At 43.0% G+C, this 25949-nt stretch overlaps 1 protein-coding gene across 1 annotated transcript in view; it reads left to right on the top strand.

The window, feature by feature from the left end:
* Positions 1-674: 674 nt before the first annotated feature.
* The window catches only part of zmiz1a (zinc finger, MIZ-type containing 1a), a 239240-nt gene continuing 213965 nt past the window's right edge, over positions 675-25949 (top strand). The window contains exons 1-2 of the mRNA XM_042336621.1: positions 675-1062; positions 1189-1317. The gene's annotated coding sequence lies outside the window, so the exon portion shown is untranslated. The remainder of the gene's footprint in view (positions 1063-1188; positions 1318-25949) is intronic.

Raw genomic sequence — 25949 nt, forward strand, 5'->3', positions numbered from 1 at the left:
GTGAGTGAGTGAGTGAAGCAAAGCCCTGGAAATGACAGACAGACAGACAGACAGAGGGAGGGAGGGAGAGGGAGAGAGTAACCTCCTTCACAGCAGCAGCAGCAGCAGCTCTGAGCAGCGAAGGCAGAAGCCCAATCGCTGGCACCGTCATTGTTCCCTGACGTCACACACCCAGTGCTCCTCTCAAACATGTCTTTGTTATTCAGACGCTTTTCTATCGGAGACGAGAGCGACAGAGCAGTCTGTAAAAACCGGATCAGACTCTCCCTCTCTGTGTCGGAGCTGAGCGGAGCAAAGCCTTTCGGTAATTCACGATTTAGGGAAAACCCTCTCAGCAATCCTCCCCCAGAACACCAAACACACAGAACAACTCCAGAGAGAGAGAGAGAGAGACCCATCACCCCCTCTTAACTCACCTCCTCCCCCCCCTCCCTCTCCTTTTTATTGGTTCCAAAGCCTTAAGAAAGGGAGTTTTTTTTATATACTGTGCATATATATATATATATGTGTGTATACATATAAAAGCTGAGAGGTACGTGTTCTGAAGTTTATTTCTTAAAACGGATTAATACGCAAACGTGTCCCCCCCCCCTCCCCCCCCCTCCCCACCACCACCAAAAAAAAAAGCCACGCACAAAAAAATTAATAAGGCTTTTAAAGTAGTCGCAGCTCCCGCGATGCGTTCGCTTCACGGGCGATGCGGCTTTGGATTTTCCTGCGGGGCTGTAGTTGTCATTTTCCCAAAACCTCTTTCCTCCTTCTCCTCCTCACTCACTGATTTGTCAGTCATAAGGGGGAAGTAGAGAGAGACACAGAGAGAGAGACAGACAGAGAGAGAGAGAGACAGAGACAGAGACAGAGAAAAGCGCCTCCAAGACTTGTGGACCTTCTCCTTCGCTTTTTCTCCCCCCCAAAAAAAACGGATGGTGCGAAGCGTCGGCTGTGGAGACTGAATGGGAAAATAAGAAGGCATCGCTGTGCCGAATGCTCCTTCTCCACGACCGGCGGTGCTGTGGAGATCTGGGACAGATTTTGTTGGCAGCCACCGAGCGTGGCCCTTTGGTAATAGAATAGCCAATGTAATTTGACACTTCAACTTGCTCCGCGGCTGTGTGTTAGTTGATTCACTTACTCACGCACTAACATTAAGTCGGTTCCCTTTCTCTTTCCCTTTTTTTTTGGAGAAAGAGAGAGAGAGAGAGAGAGAGAAAGAGAGAGAGAGAGAGAGAAAAAAAAAGGCTGTGGACAAACGAAGCAGAGAAATACCGAGGCCTCCGCAAGGGATTTCTCTCGTTCCGAGCTGTTTTACGCCCGTAAGTAAGTTTCGAGTCAATTTCTTGGGATTTCACACCTCTCTCTTTTTTTTTTCTTTTCTTGTCTTTCCTGCCCGACCGGAGGGAGTCCTCCGCCTCCCCGGGACTGGGGCTCGGGGGGTACCGGGGGCGCGCTCTCACTCAGCAAACAATGGGGGGGGGGCGCAGATGGAGAGACCCCAGTTTTAAGGAGACGGGCAAATTTCTCCACCACCCTCACCCCCCCCCCCCCCCACACCCCCCTCCCACCCCACTCCCCTCTTATTCCTGCCACTGAAATGTGTGCAGACTCCACACCTCGCATGGTTCACGCTGGATCCCCGACTCGGTTTTTGTTGGCACCGAAGGAGGTAGACAAGGTTTCGGGTACGAGGTTTTCCCTTCGTTAAGTCCCTCCCTTGTGCTGCGAAGCTTTGGTGGGGGGCTGTGGGGAGGGGGCTGTGGGGAGGCTGTGAGGGGGGGAAGTTGGGGGGTAGTACAGTACAGGGAAAGCGAGAGAGAGAGAGAGAGAAAAAAAGTGTTTGGTGTGGGTTTAGGCCACTTTCTGTGAGGTCTGCGTGTGAGGAGGGTCTGTCTTGTTGTATTTAACACAGGGAAGTAAGTTCCTATTTTAAACGCAAAACGGTGTTTGTGAGCGATTGAGTTAAGATGGGTGTTTTTTTTAAAAAAAAAGGTTGAGGAAGTGAATGTGTGTTTTTTCTCTCTCTCTCTCTCTTTGATTGCCAGTTTATCTGCTTTTGGATAAGGAAGCATTTGGAGCTATAGGGCCTCTTTAACAGGAGGAAGGAGCACTCCTGCACATCTGTAAAGGAAGCAAGAGCAGAGCAGGAGGGGAACAGCTTCCAGGAGAGGGGGGGGGGAAAGGAGGCAAATTGAAACTATTGTCGGGATTAAAGGGGAGGAGATCCTTTCTTTCTCAGATGACTCTTGAAAAGGGGATGGAGAGAAAAAAAACATTATTTTTTGTTGTTGTTGTGAAGAAGACACTAATGGAATGTAAAATCCTTGAGCATGTGAACACGCAATGTGTTGAATAAAACACTATATATTTTATACTACATTTTTAAAAAGTCTGGCTAATGGAAATGTGTCTCCCGGTTGTTAAACAAGAATAAAGGTGTAGTGAATTGGTTATGTGTATATACTTCCAACTCATAAGTAATTTTTAAATCAACGTACCTTATCAATTTAATACATTGTAGCTAGGTGTTTTATGGTTTAAACAGACACTAAAATTACTTCAATGTTAATTTAAAATTAGTTTAAATCTTTGTTGACTAAAGAAGGTAAAACTCATTTTGTTCCCGAAAACAACACAACTTATTACGTTACTACCTATTATGCCTCTGCTTTACACACTTTTTTTAAAAAAAAGTTAATGTGCAATAGTTGTAAAGAAAATTCAGTCTTGAATGAATTGATCTCCATTTACTCCTGTGGGCCTGTGAATCTGATGCACTGGCTGCCTTTTGAATTCATTGACATGAGAAAGAGGGATTTAACTTGGCAAGTCTAACAAATGCACCATCAAAGGTTTCCTATGAGACGTTGCAGAGAGGGATGTATGACCTGGGGTATTTTTCGGGCGCTGGCTATATGAGCTTGTTTTTGTGAATTGTCCATTAGGGCTCTGAATGGGGATCATTGTGCATCAGAGTAGACTAAACTACTGTGCTGAAACAATTGTAGGCAATCGGAACACTACCGACCGAGGAAGGGCATCATTTAAGGCAGCTATCATTTTGATGCCCCAGAGTTGGTGTGTGGACACCAGTGATGGAAGCACTGGTTTGACCTTTTTCTGTTTTTAGTCGAGAATGTTGAAACAGCACATGTCAAACAAAAGACACAATGCAACTGAAATCTGCAAGAAAACACGTGCAAGTCAGGCTCACTGTACCACATAGAGAAGGAACTCGTTACCTGTAACAGAATCACAGAGCATAAAGAGTATTTTGGCGTGTGCTGTTTCAGGTAATGAACAGCAAATACAATGGGCTAAATCTTTGATGGGACGGGAGTGGGAGGAGTATACTGACTGTACACAGCATTATATTAAGAATTCTGTGTTTTTCAGAAAATGCAATAAACCTCTCTGTATTAATTTGGCTTACTTTTTTTAAAATTGTGCTCTTTTGTGTAGCATGCGCAAGTGGAGCATAAAGGAGGGATTTAAACATTATCAGATTCATTTGATAAAGTGCCTCATAAGAGACTGAGTAAAAAAATGAAGGCATGAGGTTTTAAAAGTTAGTTGTCGGCATAGATACAAGGCAGAAAGTAGGGATGAATGGACTCATATCTGTGCTGGACTTGTATTGTTTTCCATCCATATGAACGTTTGGAAAATCAGTAGGAAGAGCAATTTCTAAGATTGGTGATTATATAAAATGAGCCAAACTGTGAGGAAGAATGCAAGAAACTGCACGTGGGCATAACAGAGTTACAGTTACAGATCAATAGTGCAAAACGTAAAGTAATCCATTGGAGAGGGGAGGGGGGTGGAAGTGATCCCTAAATGGAAGTGTACACCAAACAATAAAGTTCTTAATGTTGCTGAGGAAAGAGATCCAGAGGTGCAGATACAGACAACACTTTGATGGTGGGAGTGCAAGGAGGGTGTAAAACTCGGAATTTATATGTAGAGACATGAGAATCGTTTTCTTATCTTTGTATTCATTTTCTCACTCAGTCTCTTACGAGGCACTTTATCAAGTGCCTCTGAAAATCTTGAACTACCTTCAATGTATTCTTTATGTGATACGATGTTGCGCATGTCACCTTTGGAGAATGTTGCAATCTTGAGTTCTCCACCATAGGAAGGAGATGAGAACCACAGAAAGGATACAACGTAGGTTCACAAGGGTTTGGGTTTATATGTATGATATTGGACTTGGAAAATTGGGCTCATTTGACTGAAACAGAAGTTAAGAGTGAATCTAAAAGAAATCTACATTATTCTGAAAAGGCTTGAAAAGATAATCTGAGAGCGATTCTGCCTGCTGGCTTGGAAATTGGTAACCAGGGTCATATTAAATTGATACTATTAAATTAGTATTGTCATTGGAAGAGTTGAGGTGGATATTGGAAGAAACACTTTGATAGATGGTTGTTGGAACTTGCATACTTTGACACAGGTAACTGGTAAAGGTGAGGTACCAACATCATTTAAAATAGAATTGGAGTAACATTTAAAGAGGAACAGTGTAAAAGGGCATGAGGAGGGAGCAGGGAATTGGGATTCCACTGTAGGAACTGATGCCGGCAAGGCCTTCTGTGCAGTCATTTCTATGTATGTTCAGTAGCTTGGGATGTCTTCCTGATGTGAAAAGCTCTATACGAATATAATTTGTTGTTGTTATTGTTATATGTGTAGGATTGTTTTTGTAGACATGCATGTTTATCCATAGCAAACCTGTATTAGAACCCTTTACACTTCCTGCAGACCATTTACCATGCTTTACCTTCTGCAACTTTGTATAAAGTTAGTGTTTACTCAGGTTCATCACTGGAAACAATTAGGTGTTCTGTTAAATTACAATGATTGTTTTGATTATTGGTGTTGACAAACAATGGAAGTGCAATGGTGTGTGAGAATGGATGGGGAATGTTTTGGAGGGATTGCAGTACAGAATCATGCTGGTTGATTACAGCGAATAGATTATGTAGTATTAAATCACGGTGGGCGCATGTGATGAGAGTAAAGCATCCGGTAGAACATGCCTATTTAGCATCGTGCTGAATGGGTAATGATGGTGGAGTTGGCTCACATAGAATAATTGGACACCAGTAGTGGAGACTGGCGATAGATGGGTAATTGAAAAGATTCAAGATGTTTTTGTGATCAGGACGGATACATGATGGTGGAAGTGAACCCTTTTTATTAGAACAAGATGCCCATCTTGATTTAGCGACATATGAAGTTCAAAACTTTTATTTAATATGCAGAATAACAGATGGTTGCAGGTCTGTTACAGATGTGTATTTGTCCAGATTTGGTTTGGGGTTAGTTTGTGCACAAATGACGGAGTCATGAGAATGCACTCAAGACTCAACTGATGAAAGACCGACTCATAGCTATCTGTAATTTATCCCTTGACCATCTGTTAATTGGTATTATACATTCCACACACAAGATATTCTTTCCCCCTTCCCCAGCCCTCGAGTTTACACTGTGAAAGCAATTGGTGTGTTAGGGTTAGCTGGCAACACAGGTAAAAGATGTGGCTGGTAATGTAGAACATTGTGGGGCAGAAACAAACACAGAGGCATTGACAGTGCAAGTTGATATTGTATATTCCAATGTCTAAATGTATAAATTACAAAGTCATCATTTGTTGGAAAATGTGGGAAACTGTGTTTGATTGTATGTTATTCCTGGTATGAAAACTGGAGCAAAGTAAAGCCCAGCAGAATATTTCTTTGTGAGACGTGTTTTCTGAATAAAATTCCAAACACTGTAGCATTAGATAGTCATGCCAATATCTGAGTGGGAGGGTGGATGGATCATGTGGTGTGACTTTGAGACAGACATATGGGAAGGTCACAGAATCGATTCCTTGTCCTGTTGTGAGTTTGCGGATCTGAGTCGGGTGCTGCGATCAATCCGTAGCTCAGGAGGGGAACAGTATCAAACTCCTGAACATTTCCAGTGACTCACCCCTGAAGTCCTGTATCTGCTACAAGTTGTGTGAGGATGGTCAAGTTAACAATGATTGCCTGTTTTTCTTTGTCCCCGCCCCCCCCCCAACACACACAATCTCCAAACACACCCAGTCAAATACCCAAACCAGAGACTTCTACTGTCTCAATACATTCCTTGAAAATAAGGTACTGCTTGCCCAAGGAACTATATAATATCATGAGAGGACAGAACAAAAACACAACGTTTTATTATATTTATATATTGTGTATATACCTGATAGACATATATATAACATTGAGCTGCTTTTAGTATTTCCAATTTCCTTTCCTCTTCGCCACTCTTTGAAATGAGAGGCTTTTGCTGAGGTATTGCCAGTTGTTTAGTAACTCCCAAGAGAGGCTTTATCATCATGTGTGAGCTTGTTTGTTAGTGCGTTTGCAGAGGGGTGGAAGAGGGAGAAGCCACACTTGAGCCAAATCCTGTCCTCACCTTTGTCTACACATGTACTTTACAGCAGGAGAGCGATCAGGTGTGGGAACTCTGGTTATCCCCACTCCCTCCCCCCGCTGTCTCTAACCTAGGAATGTGAAGTCCGATTGTAGCACCCCTACTGCTTTCTCAATTCAGCTAACTCAGCACAGACCAGGGATCAAACCTGAGACCTTAGGGGTCTGTATAGATTAGTACTACACCACATGTTGCATTCACCTGGGGAGCTCTGTTACAAAGCAGTGATATTAATTGAGCAAAAACATATATACGGTATGTGCTTTGCCACATCCTTCCAACGTGAAAGGTGTCACGCAAATATAAATTGTATGTGTTGTACAGAGAAGGGAAGCTGACTGATCTCAATATCCTGACCCAATTCATACCAGAAATATTGCTGTTTTTGCAATCAGATTTTTGCATGAACAAGAATATATCCATCAACCCATCGGCATTGAACAAGTTAAGAGTTGCTGCTTTTGTTTTAAAGGCACTACTGCCCACACCACGTATTAGCAGTGCGGAGGGGCTCAGTTCTCCTGTGGACATCATTGAGCATGTTGTGGTGTCTATAACCACATTCGAAATGATACTCAGAAGCCTCCTGCAACAAATCATTATTATTCATGGGTATGACTGAAATCAATGTAAAATGATTTGCCAGTAATATCACCCACCAAGAGTAGATTCTTGTGATATCACAGCATGCAAATCATTTTGAAACCAACATAATTTTACGTGAGGTGTTTGTGATTTTTACACTTCTGAGAAATTAAAGTAACAATATTTATTGGAGGCTTTTCTGGTTTCTGTAGATCATCTGAGCTGTGAGATTCATAGAATGTTACGTCACAGAAGGAGGCCATTCGGCTCATCGAGTCTGTGCCGGCTCTTTGACAGAGCAAGTCACTTTCACTAACCCCAATCACCAGCTTTCTCCCCACAACCCTGCAAACCTGTCTTCCCCAGATACCTATCCAAAATACTTTGTAGCCTTTGAGGCTTATACCTCTCAGTATATTTTAATGGCTGTATACTAGATACAGAATTTTTGAGTTTATTTGTGTTTTTTTTGTAAAGCCGTCTATTAAGAATGCACTTTTGGGGATTGTGGAATTAGACCCTGGGAAATAACTGAATGAGCAGTGAGCTCAGCCATCAGTATGCTGACTTCAGTGATAACATCATATGATTCAGTCTGGCGAATTGGAAACTTTGTTGTACAGTTTGATACATGGTTATTCAGCAACTTCTCTGTGTCGATTTGTGATGATAATATTTTGGCTTCAGACGAAGATATATACTTACTATGATTGTTTAATGTTATGTTCAGCAGATAAACTTTTATAGTGAATTCTCTCAGGGGTGCAGGATCCTCTCTAACACTTTACTCGAGTGGTATTGAATATACCTAAATAGTGAACATTTCAGTCTTGAAGAAGCATCACAGCCAGGTCTGATCCATTTCCCATCTGAAACCTAAACAGAGCACCTTCCAGCAGGAGTTATGCTGCAGCGATCAAGTGTTGTGCTCTAGCCAGTGTTTTCCACTTCCACTAAAGCCAACTGTAGTATACCTACTGCTATACTTGCTACCTTGGCTGAGTTCAACTAACTCCACACGAAATGGGAATCAAAATCTCTTGATTTTCTGGCCCATCTGTCTCGGTGTTATTACCGGGCACTGCCTTTGGGTGCTGGGCCATAGGAGAAGCTTCAGACTTGCTTGTGTCTTTCTCAATAGATGCATTTGCACCTCACTGCCTTCTGAAAGCCGTCATGTTTATTACCTTTTTGGTTCATTCTCTATTTCAGGTGTAACGCAATCATGGATCCCTTTGTGTACGGTTTCTAATTGATACATTCTCAATACTGCTCAAGTTCTTAAGGGGTGGGAAGAAGACAGATTAATTCTGAAAGAGTCTGATTTCATTCCTGGTTGTATTTGCTGTCAGCCTACTTGTGTGCTCTTTATTGAACAAAATTGGTTTAATTTTTTGAGTGTGAGTGACCTGGGATTTTACGGGTGACCGATGGAATTTCAATCAGTCGTTTGTTGGTAAAGCATCACCTCTGATGAGTGCTAAATATCTCGTTGTAAGGCAAGGGCATACCAAAGCTGAGGGTCTTTCAGTGGCACATGCAGAACGAGGGTTCTCTGCTGTTTAAAGTGGCACCAAAGTGAAGGTGTAATAATCCTTTTCATTTGAACGACCCTTAACCTTTCAAAGTTGAAAGCTTTGTAACGATCCACTTGTCAGTTTCAGGTCAATTTCATAAATTCAGATTCCGCTAACCAGTGTGTACTTAGGCTAGTTTAAAAGGGCGATAGCCAGTAAATAGATGACAGCAATTTGATTTACCTACAGTGAAGGTGCTCTTTCCCATAATCAAGTACAGGACTGTATTTATTGTGTTAAACGTTCGTAATGAGACTGATTTACTGAATTGTGTTTCCAGTGTGTCTGGCTTTGAGGCTGATTCAGTCTTTTGAGTGAGCAATGTTCCACGCGCGTGTGTGTTTTGATTTTAAAGCAAGAACCAATGTTGGCCAGCACGTTGACCTCAATCTTAGTGCATTAATTCCCAGTTTCTAGGGTTGCAACCCAGAGAACCTTGCATTGTGCAACCTTCAAGGCTTCTGTGATTGATTGTCTGCAACCTGAGTGGCAGCCTGATCAAAGACACTGCCAATCTCATCATACACATAAACAGCGGCTAGTTCAAAAGCAAAAGGCTTCTGGTGAATATGCTTCTCTTTTTAACTTCCACTTAGGAACTCTGTTTTGTTTCTCTGCCAATTCCTTCCCCTTTCTTCCACCCCTCCTAAAGATATCTGACTCATTTTTCAACATGCTGGATGCGTTTCCGCAGGCTTCAACAACAATGCATTTACATAGTGCCTTTCACATCAGGACGACGTCTCAAGGCGCTGGATAATGAGGGGTTATCCAGATCCCAAACATCCTAAACTGTGGTTGGGATTGGAGAGGAGGTGAAACCGGGGGTGGGGGTGCTGGAGGAGGGAAGATGACCGAGGGCACAGTCGGAAAAGGAAGATCTTGAGACTAGTTTTGAAGGAGTCTGCAGTCACCCTCTTACAGTACAATGCCATTGCGCTCATTATTCATGTGAGAGAGAGGCTTGGGCATGAGCTGTTTGGTGATGGGGAGCTTCACAGCTGAACCCAATCCAGCCATTACAGAGCCCTCAGTAGACTTCTCAGAGCACTGAGCACATAGCAATCAGAAGGGGATGTTTATTGCCCCACTGTAAGCAGGGGCACTGCTCATTTTCCTCCTCCCTTGCCTAGGTTGGCTGTGTTGTGTTTCCTGAGCCCAGTAGTGACCAGAGTTTGAACCTAGGACAGTTTGGTTCAGGATGGCTAGTTTTCATTCCAGTTTTCACCAAATGAGTCTTGGTGGGAGGTTTCACAAGGGTTTCAATTTCTCTTTATTTTTTGCACTTACATGAAAAGGTTGTGAAAAGTAAAACAAATTGAAAGGTGTTCTTTTGTGTGAAGTGGAGTGAGCTCTACTTGCTCTCTCCAAGTGGGACGGAGGAAAGTCCGATTGAGAGTTGTTTCCAGTTTATTGCCATGATGCCTATAAAGTTGGTTGAGGGCACAGCAGCCTTTTTTGCATCACCAGGTACTCAAACTAGTGAGATTATCACTGGGAAGAAAAGGTGGAAACAAGGATATTTCAACCGTTATATTGCTTAGCTAAATAACCTGCTGTACGGTGTTTAATTCAGGAGTTTCAGTCCTCCTTTAGACGTAAGTTGCTCTGTAATGGCTGTCTGCTATTAGCACAAGAGTATTGAGCTCCCTGGGCACTGGTCCTGAGTTAAACATGTCTGCTGGTTGAATTGGTCCCGGCTCAATGGTGCATTTGAGGGTTTGGTGATGGATTATTTCACTACACTGCGGTAATCCGTTCGGTGGGAAGTGAGGGGGTTTTGGTGGAAGGTGGAGGGGCAGAAACTGACCAGACTAATGCTGCTGTCCATGTGCATGCACACTCTCCTGTAAGACAGCCAGCCACCACCCCAATCATGGACAGGACAGGGATTAATGGCAGCAGAGAAGCATTGTGTTTTTTGTCTGGAGGGCAAATTTGATGGCTGAAAAGGGGGTGGCAGCGGGGATCTTAAAGCGGGGTGGGGGACGCAAGGAGATTTGAAAAGGCAAATCTACAGTTTGACAGTATTTAGCTGAAGCTATATTGCAATATTAAAATAGAACATCTTTTATTTTTTTTAGCCAGGATCTACCAGCCTGCAGTTGTGTTTTGCTCGTTTTTTTGAAACAAAAGTTTACAAAGACGCTCTTTCACTCCTTAATCCATTTACTTGAAGGGAGGTCTCCTCGCCGGCCAGCATTGTGAAAGCGTGCCCTACATGCGGTCTGCCTGTTTGTTTAATGCAGCTCTAGTCCCAGACTGACAATAGGGCTATAGGACTAAAGAGAACTAATTGTTTACAACAGGTGCAGAACCGATGCCGGTTGCCCACTCTGAGCTGCTGTATATTCAAGAAGTTGGCTTCAGCACAAGGTTTGGCCTCCCTCTCTTTTTTTTTGTTGTTTCTCCTCTCACTTGCAAGTTTATGCGTGTCTGATATGCAACCAGATTTTTCTTATTTTTTTTAACAAATAATGTGACTGTCACTCTGGTTATCACCGCACCATAGCTGAGGGTCGCTTCATGCGAGTTGCTAAAGTCCAGAAATTATTTTAAGGTGTTTTATGCTCCCCCCACCCCAAAAAAAAATTGTACATCAGTGCTTTGCCAAACAGAACAACTGTCATAATCCCATTGGTGACTTAAAAAGAAACACTTTAGTGAATAAATGGGATCCTAACTGGTATTACATTAAGAGGCAACACAGATATGTGAAGATTTGAATAAGGAATGATGTGGTTTATGTCAGCACTATTTAGTGTTAGTGTTTCTTAAACATTGTATGCTAAATCTTGGAATTATTGGGCCGGAAAGGCAAAATTGCACTCCCGGTGTCATTATCAAATGATAATTATCAAATGATAATGACAATGTTTTAATAATTCTCTGGCAAACTGGTTCACTTGAACAGTATAAGCTTCTGCTCCTGTTCAGATGACTTATTGAAAAAGAGTTGTGTTCATTCCTGTGTTACTAAGTTTTGGACTTGCAGTGGATTTCACTTGAGGCTTCGCTCTCCAACCTTTTTAAGCTTAGGTTTCTGACTTTGAGTAGGGTTCAAGTTGTAGAATCAGCACTGTGGTGCCTCCAAAGAGGACTGCAGCCTCATGAAAACACAAGTTTAGAGCAGATAAAGTGAGTGTGGACTCCAGTGACATCACGGGGAAGCTTTACAACCTGACGTTTGTTGTGATTTGATCTATAGTTATGCACCTGATGTTAAATACACTGCAGGGAATTTTAATATTATTACGACTCATTATTATACAGAGGGCATTCTGGTCTGAAAAGCATGACTTTTCAAAAATGGATGAAGTGCCCTGCTTAAGAAGCATTAGAAATTTGTTATAAATTGGACAGTCATAATGGTTTTGGGGATTTATTATAAAAAATGAGAATTGGAACTATTAGCTGTTGTTAAATCTAATTGAGCGTTAACTACTTAACATACTTAAATAAGAATTGTCGTCTTCAGTTTTATGCATCTTTTTGAAATTGGGCGAGTGATTTCTGCTTTTGGAGGTGGGATTGGCGGGTGGCTCAGCCATTGCGCATGCGGCAGAAAAGATAGAAACAGCGATAAACTGACAGCTGTGGGCAATAAACGAATATAGTAAATGGCAGGCCCCCCGTGCTGGAAGAAGTGTCATAAATCAAGAGCTGCAAAGTGCCTGGTGCACAAATCAGACAACAGCTGCAAACACCAGTCTGCAGGTAAGAACGATAGGGTAACGCATGCCATTTAATGGCTGCATAGGACAAACATTTCATTCTTTTTGTTTCTCCCTCCCTCCCTCCCTCCCTCCCGCCTTTCCTCCCACTTAGTTATTTCACAGCCACAGTAGCTACTTGACAAGTTTTTGAAGATGATCTCTGTGCTTAAGTCCAGCTGCTTTACTTTTCACTGAGCATTTCTCTCAAAACATTGATGTTCTGTACTATTTTTGAATGGATATTAGATTATCAGAACTGTACTGTACACATGGGAGGCCAACTGCTGACAAGTGAGTGGTGCTATTACGTCCTTGGAGACTCTCCTCATAAACGCCGCAGCAGCCCCAGTGAATTGGGATCCAATGCATCCGATTTTTAACTTGAATCACGACCTATTCATAAATGATGGGCTGATTCAGGTCAGGAACAGTCTCTATTGAGCACCCGCCAAATGTATATTTCCGCCAGATACAGTTACTGTCCCACGAGGTGCATCGTATGGAGCGAGTGCCTTAGTGAGGTCATTTGGTAATGCTCTTGCCTTTGGGTCAGCACATTGTGAATTCCCACAAGATCACAAGAGAGGCTGCGATGAACAAAGCTGATTTGATCTCATGCTTTCAGCATACCAACCAGAATATAATGCCAGGGTTCTGGCCTCTACCACCCTTCCTGGTAAATCATTCCAGTTGTTGATTACCCAATGGGTAAAGAAGTGGTTTCTGGTGTCTGTCCTAACTTCCCCTTCACAACCCCGATGAACTTTTGCCCTCTTTTGCCCTGCTGCCTTGGAGTATTGATAAAGTATTGTGTCAAGTTTATATTCACTCTCCAGTTGACTCATAACACTGGTATAGTATTGAGTCCTACCTGTCTTACCTGTTCAGGTGAGCTGTAAAAACACTATCACGCTTCTTTTGACTTGGAGTCGGGAGTTTTCTTGGTGTCTTAGACAGAGTTCTTCCCACATCCAAATACCCCCGGAACATAGAATGGATGGCCTTTGATCTCAGTGCTGTTTGTGGCACATGGCTGGCCCACGTGAGCTCCTGCTCTTACCTAAAAATCAGCCATCAAAAGTAACTGAACTGATGCTGAAAATGATTTGATGCTTTTATCAAATGCATTATTTACATTTGGGATAGATTCAGGTGGTGTATGTTTTTTTAGAGAAGTTCTGCAGAGCTGAAGTTTAGGGTGATCAATACTCTGGCCCCAAGCTGGGCACTTCTGTCAGAGTATTGGAGAGCAATGTTATGAATCTTTGAAAAGATATTCTGTTTCCTGAAATGAGGGATTAAGGTTCAAGCCTTTTCCTTTAAATTTTTATTCTCAACAAAACATTTTTTACTTTAATGGTAGTGAGGTGCATCAGAACACAACAGTGCCAAATATCAGTCACAATTGCTGTCATAATAATAACATTTAACATTGATACAGCACCTTATCATGTCAAAACATCTCAAAAGTGCTTTCCAGGATTTACTATAAAATGTAGTCACTGTGTATTTTGTAGGCGAACATGGCACTTTGTGATCTGAGAAAGGGTCTGAATGTAGTTTTATTCTGGAGTGGATCTGGGATGATTGCCCTAACTCACTTGTTTTCCCGGTGGTTGATAAAATTGCAGACTTTGATGGTTGGGAACTATAATCAGATTTCTAGCACTAAGAGGGATTTTCCATTATAAACTCCCACAGTCAAAGGCTTTTAAATAGGCCATGAGAATTGCCCATCCTGTGGCTGAAATGAAAGATGGAAGTGCACATTGGCATCTATGTATCCTGATGCTGATAGACATGCTGCACATTTTCAGCTTTGCTGGTTTTGCTACAGATTTTCAGCATTTCCAGTGTTCCTTTTTGATTGCACGCATATACCTGGCACCCTTCTCTTATACAGGAGAAGGCTGTTTTAAATTTCACTTTATAACAAAATCCTCCATCTTCGTACACACAGGGCTTTTGTCAGAAGCCTGGCTGAGTTCAACACTGCGGATGGGAAGCATGTCGGCTGGGACCTTTCTATTTTAATGACACATAAATGTCTCATCAAATATTTGTCATTTTAACAACCACCCAGATAAACTAACAATGCAAATACACCCACTAAGTTCTGCTGTTGTTTTTTTATAAGCTGGTTGTGTAACTATTGAACTGAAGATACAAAATCTTTTGTGGCTTCTCTTGTCTGCTAAAGTTGTTCATAGCTCACAGAGGCTAGCTTATCTCAATATTTGCGTAAGATGGTATGAGGTTTTGTACGTCCACAGAGGTGTGCTTTCCAGCAGTGGTTACAGATAGCAGTCGGGGGCAGGAACCCTCTTGAATTCCCTCCCAAAGGGGCATTTAGGCCAATCGTAGACTCTTAGCTGCAAAGGCCAGGAACTGAACCGGCGACCTACTGATCCATAGGATTGAATACTAGACTGGGCTTGTATCATTGAAATGCTTTGATCTCAGATTTGTTCACGTGTTCTTACCAACCCCCCTCCCCACAACCTCAACCATCAGTGCGTTGGTACCTAGCCTTCGCTCAGGAATTCAGAAAGTGGAACGAAGAGACCTGAAGTAACATTCTGCCCACTGGGAACAGATTGCAGCAGTGTTCCGCCGGACCTGGGAACCACATCTATTTCCTGTGGGGTTCAACACTGATCTAGCATTAGTACTGGTCTATCAGTAGTCATAAATTTTGAAAAAAAATTATTACAAACCTACTGTGGTGTTAAGCGCATAATGTTTTATAAAGGCAGATTGCTCACCAGACAGTTTATTAACTGCCCTAGCTGATAAATTTTCATATGCAGTAGCCAATTATTAATCTTTTTCAATCCAGCTGCCCTGATGTTCCAATATATTTTCATACATTTGCAGCAGTTTCTATGCAAATTTGCCATTACCCAGTGGAAACTGCCTGCAGCTAGAGTACTGTAGTCCTATTACTGAGTCATGTGTAAATGTGAAACCCCAGCCCGAAGACTGACATGGCAGTTGATAGCTCCATAGATTTGCAAATAGTACTTATTTTCCCCAAAACATTTTTTGGCATTATTCTGTGCGATTGTATTTTGGTAGACTTTCTTCCTCTGCTTTTCTGGGGATTCAGCCGGGTGTCTGACACATGCAGAAACCCATCACCATGCTCCACATGGTCATTCTCCTGCTTCTTTCCTAAAGGTGCTGGTTCTTTGCTGGGGTTGTGAGTTCCACTGAGCAATAGGGATCCCTCACTGGTTTCACTCTTTGCTAATCCAGGAGCATCAGGAACATAAGAAAGCAGGGACAGAGTAAACTGTTCAGCTTGTTGACCGTGAGCCACGATTTAATATATTCATGGTTGATCTGCAACTTCCCTGCCCTTTCACCACGACTCTCGACCACCAAATATTCCTTGGCCTTGCTCTAAAATACTGTATTTCAACTGACCCAGGATTCACAACTTTTCAGCACAGTGAATTCCACATTTCCACAAGACTTTTTATGAAAAGGAGTTTATGATTTCAACTTTTAACTGGTATAGCTCTCAATTTAAGCTTATATCCGTTTGTTTTGGATTCCCCCACCAGATGTAGTCCCTATTGGTCACGAACTTGACGTATATTGGCTGTCACATTCACCTACAGAAATACAGTTGCTACACTTTACAGCAAACCACGTGAAGCACTTTGAGACATTCTCCTGACATGAAAGATGCCCTTCAGATATGAAAGACGCTCTATCAGCTGCAATGATTATTATTTATTATTACATTCAGAGTCTATGTATGGGGGTGGGGGAGGCTGGGGGAACATAATCAATCTGATCGTGCCCAAGATCCAATGAGTCCTATTGCTGGAGTGAAAGGCTTTCAGGTTGGAGGAAGTGGGGATGGGGTGGGGTTGTGGAGGCGCAATTGTAGCACTCCAGTCATTGCCCTGGGATGAGATCAATTAAATCAGCCCAGGTCAGGATTCAAATCTGCCAACATCTGCTCTGCACGTCTTAGCACGGCACCCAGTGGTGCCTTTAGCCACCAGGCTATTGGGCAGCTGTGTTTTGCTGTGTATTTGAGCTGTGTTGATGCGCAGAGGTAGAGCTATCTATCATTGTCTGCACAGGTTCCCTCCCATGACTTGCCAGAGCACTGTTATATATCCTGTTTAACCGCCCTGTGCTCACAGTTTCAATCGTTCCAGCAGGCCTCTGCTCGAGCGCTCATGTCATTCTAGTTCCTTGTTCTGGGTGTGGGTGGGGGGGGGGGGGGAGGCATGGAGACATGGTGGGTTGTGGTGTCAGCTTCAGTCAAGCCTCTAATCTCCAATATAATCTATATGCATCATGAGTTTTGAATTGGAACTGCATAAATGAGTGCAGGGGGAGGGTCAGTTTCACACTGCCCAGATTCTGATGCCTTGCAGCAGGCTTGACACTGAATTGCACCCCCGCTGAATCAGCCTGGCTGCATTTCCCCCCTCCCCCATCTCCCCCCTTCCCGAAATCGGTCTGTTTGCATTGCAGCTTGCAGTCCGGAGTCCAGCTGGTCCTTTGTGCTTGATTGTGTTTCAGTAGTGAGCAGAGGCGCACTGTGCAAATTGGGGTCACGGATATTATGAGTCTTTGAGAATTAAAGCCTTAGTGAGGGTGTCTGCTCCCTGCAGTTGGTTACCTTGAAGCGGGTCCCTGTTTGCCCTGTACTCTGTGCTGCAGCTTAACCTAAGCGCTCTGGGACGCTACCCTACGTGAGGGGCACTATGTAAATGCAGATTGTTGTTGCGGGTGGGCACAGAGATGTCCAGCTGGTCCATGATTGGCCGTACACCTCAGCGAAACCTAAGTAACTGTGTTCATTTTTATTCTGCTTTTTTGTTTAAAAAAAGGGAAAGAGCCGAAAAGGCCCAGAGGCCCACCGAGCCAACTCCTGGGACAACTACCCCCATCCCACCTCCTGTCCAAACCTTCCCAACCCCATCTAGCTGTTGCCCGACTGCCCAGTCTCCTCCTGGAGGAGGGGGAAAAAAAGAGACGGACAGCTGTAAATGCCAGAATTAATGTCAGAAACATGGCAGAATAGACAGAATATTTGAATTCAGACTCTTGTGAGATATGTCGCCACATCACCCCATTATGTGAAGACAAGAATATCAAAGGCTGCCATCTGTGTTGCACTGGTGTAGTTAAATCTGGAACCAGATGTGCTCACAAACTAACTTTATTGTGCAAATAGGGACGGTTTAATGGGATCTCGCCTCCACATACTGGGAGCACTCCCATGTACCAAGAATTATTGACGATTGTTAACTGGCAGAGTTCATGCAGGGAATTTTTTTTGTTGACAAATATGGCTATTTCTCGCTGTGCTTCTTCTGGCAGTGGCTGGGTTTGACAGCTACATTTAAAAGGCTGCGATCAGGAGCTTGTTGCATTAGTCTGTAGCACACGTCCCATTGTGTGCTTTCAGCTAAACACAGGTCATGTGATTAGTAATTTTATTTATGTTGGTTTGCTTTCAAGCTGTTACTATAAATCTGTTTTACTTGCCACTTTGTAAATCATTACACCGGATTAAAGCAGTTACTGGTGTTCAGAACCCAGGTAGTGCTTGATTTTTCCCTATATATTTTTTTATATACAAACATCCACAGCCGTCCCCACTATCTGTCTGAAAATCTAAGATCTGAATATTGAGTTTCATGTTTGCTTTCACCCCCCCCCCCCCCCCGCCAACTGGTAATACACAGTAAACAGTAATTAGTCGAAAATGGATTCTTCTGCAACCGCTGTTATGCTGTCAAAACTAAAACCTCTTTTTTCGGGGGGATTGTACAGAGGCAAATTGTGAAACGCCAGAAGTGTGTTGATAAAATTGTTCTGCATCGCTCCCTCATGCATGAGAGCGAGACTGTGCACTGACTGAAGGAATGTCTCAGCTACCACAGAGTCGTCCTACACTAGCATTGGGTGGTCCGGCTTGCGATGCTAATAACGTGGTTCGCATTCCCAATGTCGCCGCTGCTTCTTCTCCCAAATTGCGTGTGTGATTCTCCCCCACCACCTCTATTCCCCCTGTTAACAATCTCAAAATAGTGGTGCCTTTGTAGCTTCATCGACCATTCAGATGCCCTCTCTTCAGCTCCACCATCCACAAAGTTCAGTGATCCAAAACTCCGCCTCCTGTATACTCATTCGTACTAAACTCTGTACTAGTTCTAGCCAGGCTCCACTGGCTCCCAATCGCTGAACGGATGAGATTTCAAAATCCTCACACTCGTTTTCTAATCCTTCATGCCCTGGCACCTCCCTACCTCTCCAACCTGGTTATCCCTCAGTCCACTATCTGCTGCCTCCCTCGACTGGCTCCGGCCTCCTGCATGTCCCTTGTGCCCTCCGTTCCACCATCAGTGGCCGAAACTCTGGAACACCCTTCTTCTATACCTCCGCCTTCCCCGTCTTCATATAGCACTTGAAGACCTTCCTTGTCGACTGTGCCTACGGCCATCTTTCCCCTCCTCCTGGCTCAAAATCATTGTTGTCAAGCGCTCCGGGACCCTGCCCTGTGTGAAGTGTGTTATATAAATGCAAGCTGTTGTTGTCTTACCCAAGTGGACATTCCTCAGCTATGAGCCCAGACTGCGAGGGTCAGCAGGCTTTTCACTTTGGCCATTCCCAACTTTGACAGTGGGTGGGGTGGGGAGGGGGAAGTCCTGCCTGTGTTTTTTCCTGTTGCAAACCCACTTTCCAATAAGAATTGCTTGCAAAGCAGCCGGGACTGAGAACTTTGTCAATGAGGCTCCGAGGGTCGTTTTCGTCGTCCTCCTGTTACTACTTCAGCTAAATCAACTCATTCTGGGAATCAAACGTAGGGTTTTCCAGGTCTGTAGTTAGTACTTTGTTAAACCCTTGTCAATCTTCATTTTGAAGTGGGACTATGGCAACTCCATTTTCCCGACTCCTGGGAGTCCTCAGTGCTGGCACTTGATTTAGTCTGCCCCGAATATCCACCTTTAATAACTATAGTATAAACCAGTACTGCGGAAAATGCTGTGTGGCGTGCACTTAAGTTTGAATGTTTCTGAAATTCACCATCCACAGCAGCTGTAAAGAGAAGTTTATGTTGACACACCTGAGACCACAAAGGTCCGGAGCCAACCACCCGAGAGCATCACAACCACAGAGTATCCAGCTTACCATTTTGGGCTTCTTCACTGCCTCTGCAAGGATCATGAATTTGAGTTTTAATTTAGAAAAATGTTAATTTATTTAGTTTTCTCTGTAAATCAAGAGATGGTAATGTGGGTCTCAGGTGAGGCGTTTTCTGAACCCTTATTTTGGATTGTTAGCAGTGACAGGGATGCACTGTGGGATTTGTATTAAACTAAGACATGGAAGAACTGGTAGTGAGTGGGATTCCACTGAATGGACTTTATTTTGGACATTTCCTCTATTTTTGTAGAAAACTGATTTTTTTTCAAAATCTCGTAAATATTTTCTCCTACTTTCTCCTTCTCCTGGGCTACAGTTCTGCAGGTGTCTCCAGTGCTTTGACAGAATGTGTAAGCCTTGCCACTGTGCGTTTGGGAAGCTATTCATCTATGGGTGGAAATCACAGCTGAGTTTCTCACCCAAAGCACCCACTCCAGCAGAGGCACTGATAGACTGAGGCCAATTATAGCTCACTTTTCTCAAGTTTAATAACTGAGGAATGAACAGATACGATAGGTGATGCAATGTTGTTCCATTGAATGAATTGTCTCTGCCTGCACTCATTTTGTTTTCAAAGTTAGATTTAGTATACTAACAAATGCACCCACCCACACATAGAGCGCCCCACCCCACACTCGCAGGACCCCCCTCCCCCCCACACACACAGACATACACCCCCCCCACACACAGATCCCCTTACATACACATACAAACACCTTCACCCACTACAAACACACACAGCAAACATTTACCCCCACTACAAACACACACACCACAAACACATAGATACTTATACCCACCACACACAAATACCTACAACCATTGCAAACACACACAAGAGTAAACACTTAAACCCATCACAAACTCACACAAGATATACAAGAAAAATGAAATGAAAACTCTCCGTGTTGAAGTGAATAAAGTGTCAGCTTCTTTGCTGCGTTCCTACAGCTGATGTTTGGAGCTGGTTTTTCCAGGCACTTGTCTTTGAAAAGGACCTGGATATGGAGATGATGACCCTTTAGCCCGTGACCTTTGACCACCAGCACAAGCTGGAATCCAGTTCCAAACCCAAGGCCCCCAGGAATGTAGAATTTGTGTGAAGATCCTGCCAATGGTTGCTTTTTGAGAAACTAGTACATGGAGACCTGAGGATTACTAAAATGTTACCCTCTTACTCGCCCTCCCCAAAACATACAAAACAACCACAAATGAGACTGCGGCAGAAATATGAAGTTGTGGAGAACTGAACTAAAAGCTATATCTTGCTCCCTGCCCCCTACAGTCCTAGCTTGTGTTGTTAGATAAATGACTCATTCAGTCTTGAAGTTCGAAGGACCTGATATTTCATTGTTGGGAGAACACATTGCTCCTGATCTGTTTTCACTGGGTTCCCGGCTGAATCAGAGAGGCAGGCAGGCAAGCAGGCAGGCAGGCAATTCCTCAGGTCATTTCTCAATGCCAACGTGAGCTGCCGCTGGTATGCCTGTACCCATTTGTGGGGTCATTGCATGGGATTGACAGGATCACACACCCACTATCACTGGATTCTGAATTTCTTTGCTTACCAGCAATGAAGCAAGCATGTTCCACCTTTGCTGCAGAATGTTGTGTGTGATAAATTCACTATTGGAGCTGAAATTCTATCACTCTATGTTGTACTCTAGTGCCACCTTGGGATTCAGCGCGTGTTTTTAAATGAGGAAAGTAACTCCTTATTTGGGAGTGCTTTTTCTAGGATATGTGTGTGTATGTGGGTGTGGAGATCCCATTTTTTTTAAACGGAGCAGATTTGCTGCTTTAACTTGTGAACAATTAAACCCTTAATAAAGCATCAGGCTGACCCACAGAAATCCGTTCCATAGTAAATAGAGTTGAAGCGATATTTCTTTGAGTCAGTGTGACGTCCTGACGCCCTTATTAAGTATTCGTATTGGAAATTGCTGCATGTTAGAGTCCCATTATTTATATACCTTTTTGTGTGTGGTTGTGTATGTGTATGTAACTGTAGGCTAGGCAACAAATAAAAACATTAGAACCCACCCCCACCCCCCAAAGACATCAGCTGCACAATGCCTTGGGCTCCACTCCACATTCATCGAGCCTGAGCCATGAAGCAGATTTGCATCATTGAATCAACTCTGTCATGAATGCAGTTTATGTTGCATTTTTTTATATACAAAATAGTTCTCTGTATCAAGTAACATTTTGTTTAAATCCCTTTCGGTCATTCTTTAGTTTGGTGGGGATCTTGAATTCTGCCAGTTTGATCCCTGTTGTGTTGACGAGTTATCACTGACGAGTACGATGGGATTTCTCCAGCTACTGAGTACAAATGTTAGTAAGCGTCTCTCTCACAGGAGGTCCAAACACTACTTGGACTCGGTGTGTATTACAGCATAAACTAAATGGGTCTTCAAATTTGGACAAATGTTTTTGTCCAGCAGCGCTCGATTGAGAGACTTGGGTCTGCAATGTTTTAGTCTTTGGAATTGAATTGTGATATCAGTCAGTCCAGTCCAGTAAATAGCCTTTCTTGTAAAATGGGAGGAGAGGGGGAAGAAGGCTACAATAAAGATATTACTTTGAATTGTTTTTGTGTTTTCCAGCCTGTCTCTAATTTAAAAAAATATATTTTTATTCCTTACGAGTGCTGGAATACATAAGCTGTTTAAGCAGGTTTAATGAATTGGCGCTCTGAGACGGTTCTGATGCGGAGGGTGTTATGCAGATTCAAATTGTAGTTGTTTTTGAGTGTCACTGGCTTGTGCTGCAGTTTCTTCTGAGTAGTAGTTAAGCTGCCCACGTGAGGTGTGCGCCTTCAGTGTTCAGGATGTGTAGCTAATCTGGCTAATCTTGTAAAGCCAAATTTCTCCAGTTCATAAAATCAATTGCCGTCACCCACCTTTTTTGCTTTCCCAAAATTGTTTGATGGTTGCAGGGAGTGAAGCCATACAAAGGTATTAACCAATGGGTCTAGGATGTTTGTAGTCACTCTTGACCACTGATGGCCTGACCATTTGTAAATTGTTAATGAACACACTTGGTTGATTTTGGTCAGTGCCCAACACCCACCACGTTGTCTCACTGTTGCGGTTTCCAAAAAAAAAGCCACAAATTTGCATTTTGAGCACTGAATGGAAATAATCGCATGAAGTTCATTACCATGCTGTATATTGCTGGCTGCAAAGGAGGTTTTCAAACAGACTTCCCCTCGACCATGTCAGTCCGATAACGGTCGTCAACCTTAACTGTGTACAAAACCTGTTGTGTTATGTAACCCATCACCCCTGTTAAGGCCTGAATCCATATCTGTTGTTGAGAAACGTCAAAGCAGTACAATTACTTGCGGAAAGTTCTTTGGTTCTTTACTGTTTAATTGATAACTTTTCATTTAATTTCAAATAACTTCAAATCATGGTGTTCACAGACCCATCTTCCTCTTGCTACAAAACAAGCATGCGCATGGTTGAAAGTTAATTGTTACCCCTAACGGTAACCTGCAATAATCTGGCCAGCTTGGGTCCAAAGTGTATTTATATATTCTCCTGGTTTTTCTCCCTTTCCCCCACTCACCCTCTGGTACGCAGTACACTGGAAAGCAGACCTGTTTCCTCTCTTCCTCAATCTTGCTAGTTTGAGCTGCATAACAGAAGGTTTGAGGAGAAGGAGAGTTAATAACAATGCCATCTCTTTCCCCCCTGCCCACCCCCACCCCCACCCCCCCCCCCCACCACCTCTCCTCATTGCCTGCGTGAGGTGGCAAAATCACAGGGGATCAAAAGAATGCTTGCCTCCTTTAAAAAAAAGTTATTTATTGATAAGAACCAAATGTTCCCAGGCAGAATGATTAATTTGAGGGTTGGCTGCACACTGAATAAATTTAAAACATTAATTCCGCAAGCACAGAATGATCCCAGTGCACATTCTGATCATGGGCCACATGGCGAAGGTTTTGGATGAGGTGTTTTTTTGCGCACTGCATTCATACCAGAGATCAATGTTAATCAGATCGCATTCTGTTTGAGGTGTGTTTAAAAAAAAACCTCATTCTGAAACCTCATGTGCAATACCAGTTAATTTGCATTACCCTGGCTGGGATTTATTTGTTGGTCAGCCTGACACATGTGGAAACCCATTGTCACACTTAAGAGTATCCAAGTTCCACATAAGTTCCACATATCTTTGCCACCTAAACATGGGAAATTCTGGAATGGAATGCACACTGCTTTCCTGGAGGGACGCATCCCACTTGCTTGATTCCAGAGAGCAGGTTGAGCAAGAACCGAAGTTTATCTTCGAGAGCGCTGATTAGTAAACTTTCCTAAAGCTTGCCCTACTATGACCACCTGACAATTTGGGCTTTAGGTTGCAGGGTTAACAAGAGCCGAGTAGGAAGAATCACTGCTCCCAGTCACTAGTCTGCCCCTCCCAAGTCCTGCTGATAAGCCGGATCCTGGCCAGTAACTGAACTACCGAGACCACCACAGAGGATTAACTCAATTCCCACATTCTGTAGATAAGCACATCACCTTGGAGCCAGTTCAGCTCCAGGGAAACTCCACCTACCTCGACAGATGAGTTTGTTTGAGTGTGTGTATGTTCAAGGCCAGATACTGTACTTGTAGAATCATATCTTGACGAGCACTGTGTGAAAGGGCAACCAACCATAGCTACAAATCATGCCCTTCAACACCTCTTTTTCTTTTGCTTCCAGGGAGTTACCTTACCTCTATTCTGGCTCTGCAAATGTCGTTAGCCAACATGCACCCTGCCATTCCACACTGCTGTGTCTGCGCACTTGGGTATTGGGTCCTTAGATTGCTTTGTCTTTTTGTAACTTTTAATCATTAACTATTAACAAATTCAAATTGGCCAGTAGATACATTTGCTAATGTGTGGGTGGCTATAGGGATGATCGGGATATCTTTTTCCCAAAGACTGGATCAGAATTATTATTTATATCCACACAGCCTTCTCCTCACACTCTATTAGAAGTCTAGAAAGTGGAGAAAGTTTTCTTGACTGATTTTCAGGTTAGGACAAATGTCCCGTTGATCTAATTTATGGAACACTAATTTATCATTGATTATATTTACAGCTGTATTTATAAGTGTGGAAGCCTATTATTAAATAATATTTTAATAAATGTAATAAGTGTAACATGGGTTCTCATACTTCCAGCACATGGTATTAATTCATGTTAACAAAACAGAAATGAGGGAAAAATATTGAAGGAATTTTTCCCCTTCCCTCCTGAGATTCCCAGATTTGCCTTTCTCAAGTGACAATTCTTTGTGTGGAAGCCCACGTAGTGAGGGCAAGAAGTAAACTAAAAGGGTTTGGTTTGTGGCCATGATTGCCCTTTCACATAGTGGCTAACAAGATACTACAAGTGACTGGCCTTGAACAAACACACAGAGACACACAGAGTTAAACTTATCCTGTTGGCCTGCATATTACAGCACTGATCCCAGCCAAGTTTTTGGCAAGGCTATTCAACCACGGGAAATCACAGGCGAGCCTGATTCCCGTTAATAGCCATACATGCCTGTTATCCAGCAGGAAACCTGGCTTAATTTTCCTGCCACCCCCAGTAAAGAAGCATTGAAATACTAGTGGTAGATGGGAAGAATTTATTTCAGTGGAATTTTTTCTTGTCCGCCAAGTAACAGGAATGGTGCAGCACTCTAAGACGCTATTCTGCGTGAAGGGAGCTATATAAATGCATGTTGTTGTGGCTTTTAAATGTCAAAACTAAACTGGAAAATCATAGTTATAAATGATCAATGAGCAGATGTGGAAGGGAGTTTAGGAGGAACCTCTTAAAACAGATTGTGGTGAGAATGTGGAACCCACTGCTGGAAGCTGTAATTGAGCAGAAGGCATCAAAGCATTTTAAGAGGAAACTGGATGCATGCATGCGGGATAAGAGAATAGAGAGGTATGGGAGTGGGGTGGGGTATGAGAGGGTTGGAGGCTCAGGATGGAGTATAAACACCGTCACAGGCTAGTTGGACCAAATGGCCTGTTTTGATGTAGTATAGTCCACGTAATTCTAAAATAATTCTTTTAAAAAATTGAAATAATAATAAATTGGTCACTTCAATCCATGGCTGTTTGTGGGACACAGCTGTCCGCAATTGGCTGCTGTGTTTCGCTCACAAAAAATATACAGTCAATTCACTCGATAATATATTCTGTAAAGCGCTTTGAGATGTCCTGAAGGTGTGATAAGGTGCTATATCAAATGCAAGGATTATTAATATATAACTTTCCTAACCCATTCCAAAATCCTTCCTGCTCATCGGCTCTGGAATTCTGCATGGTGAGTCAGTTAGGAGGCTGAATGAAATGAAATGTGAGTTACTTTGTGAATAATAAAATCAATTCAACTGTTTTCCCTGTAATTCAAGAGACTGAT

Source organism: Callorhinchus milii, unplaced genomic scaffold (assembly GCF_018977255.1).
Source record: "Callorhinchus milii isolate IMCB2004 unplaced genomic scaffold, IMCB_Cmil_1.0 Scaffold7, whole genome shotgun sequence".
In the NCBI taxonomy this organism is placed as follows: Eukaryota; Metazoa; Chordata; class Chondrichthyes; order Chimaeriformes; family Callorhinchidae; genus Callorhinchus; species Callorhinchus milii.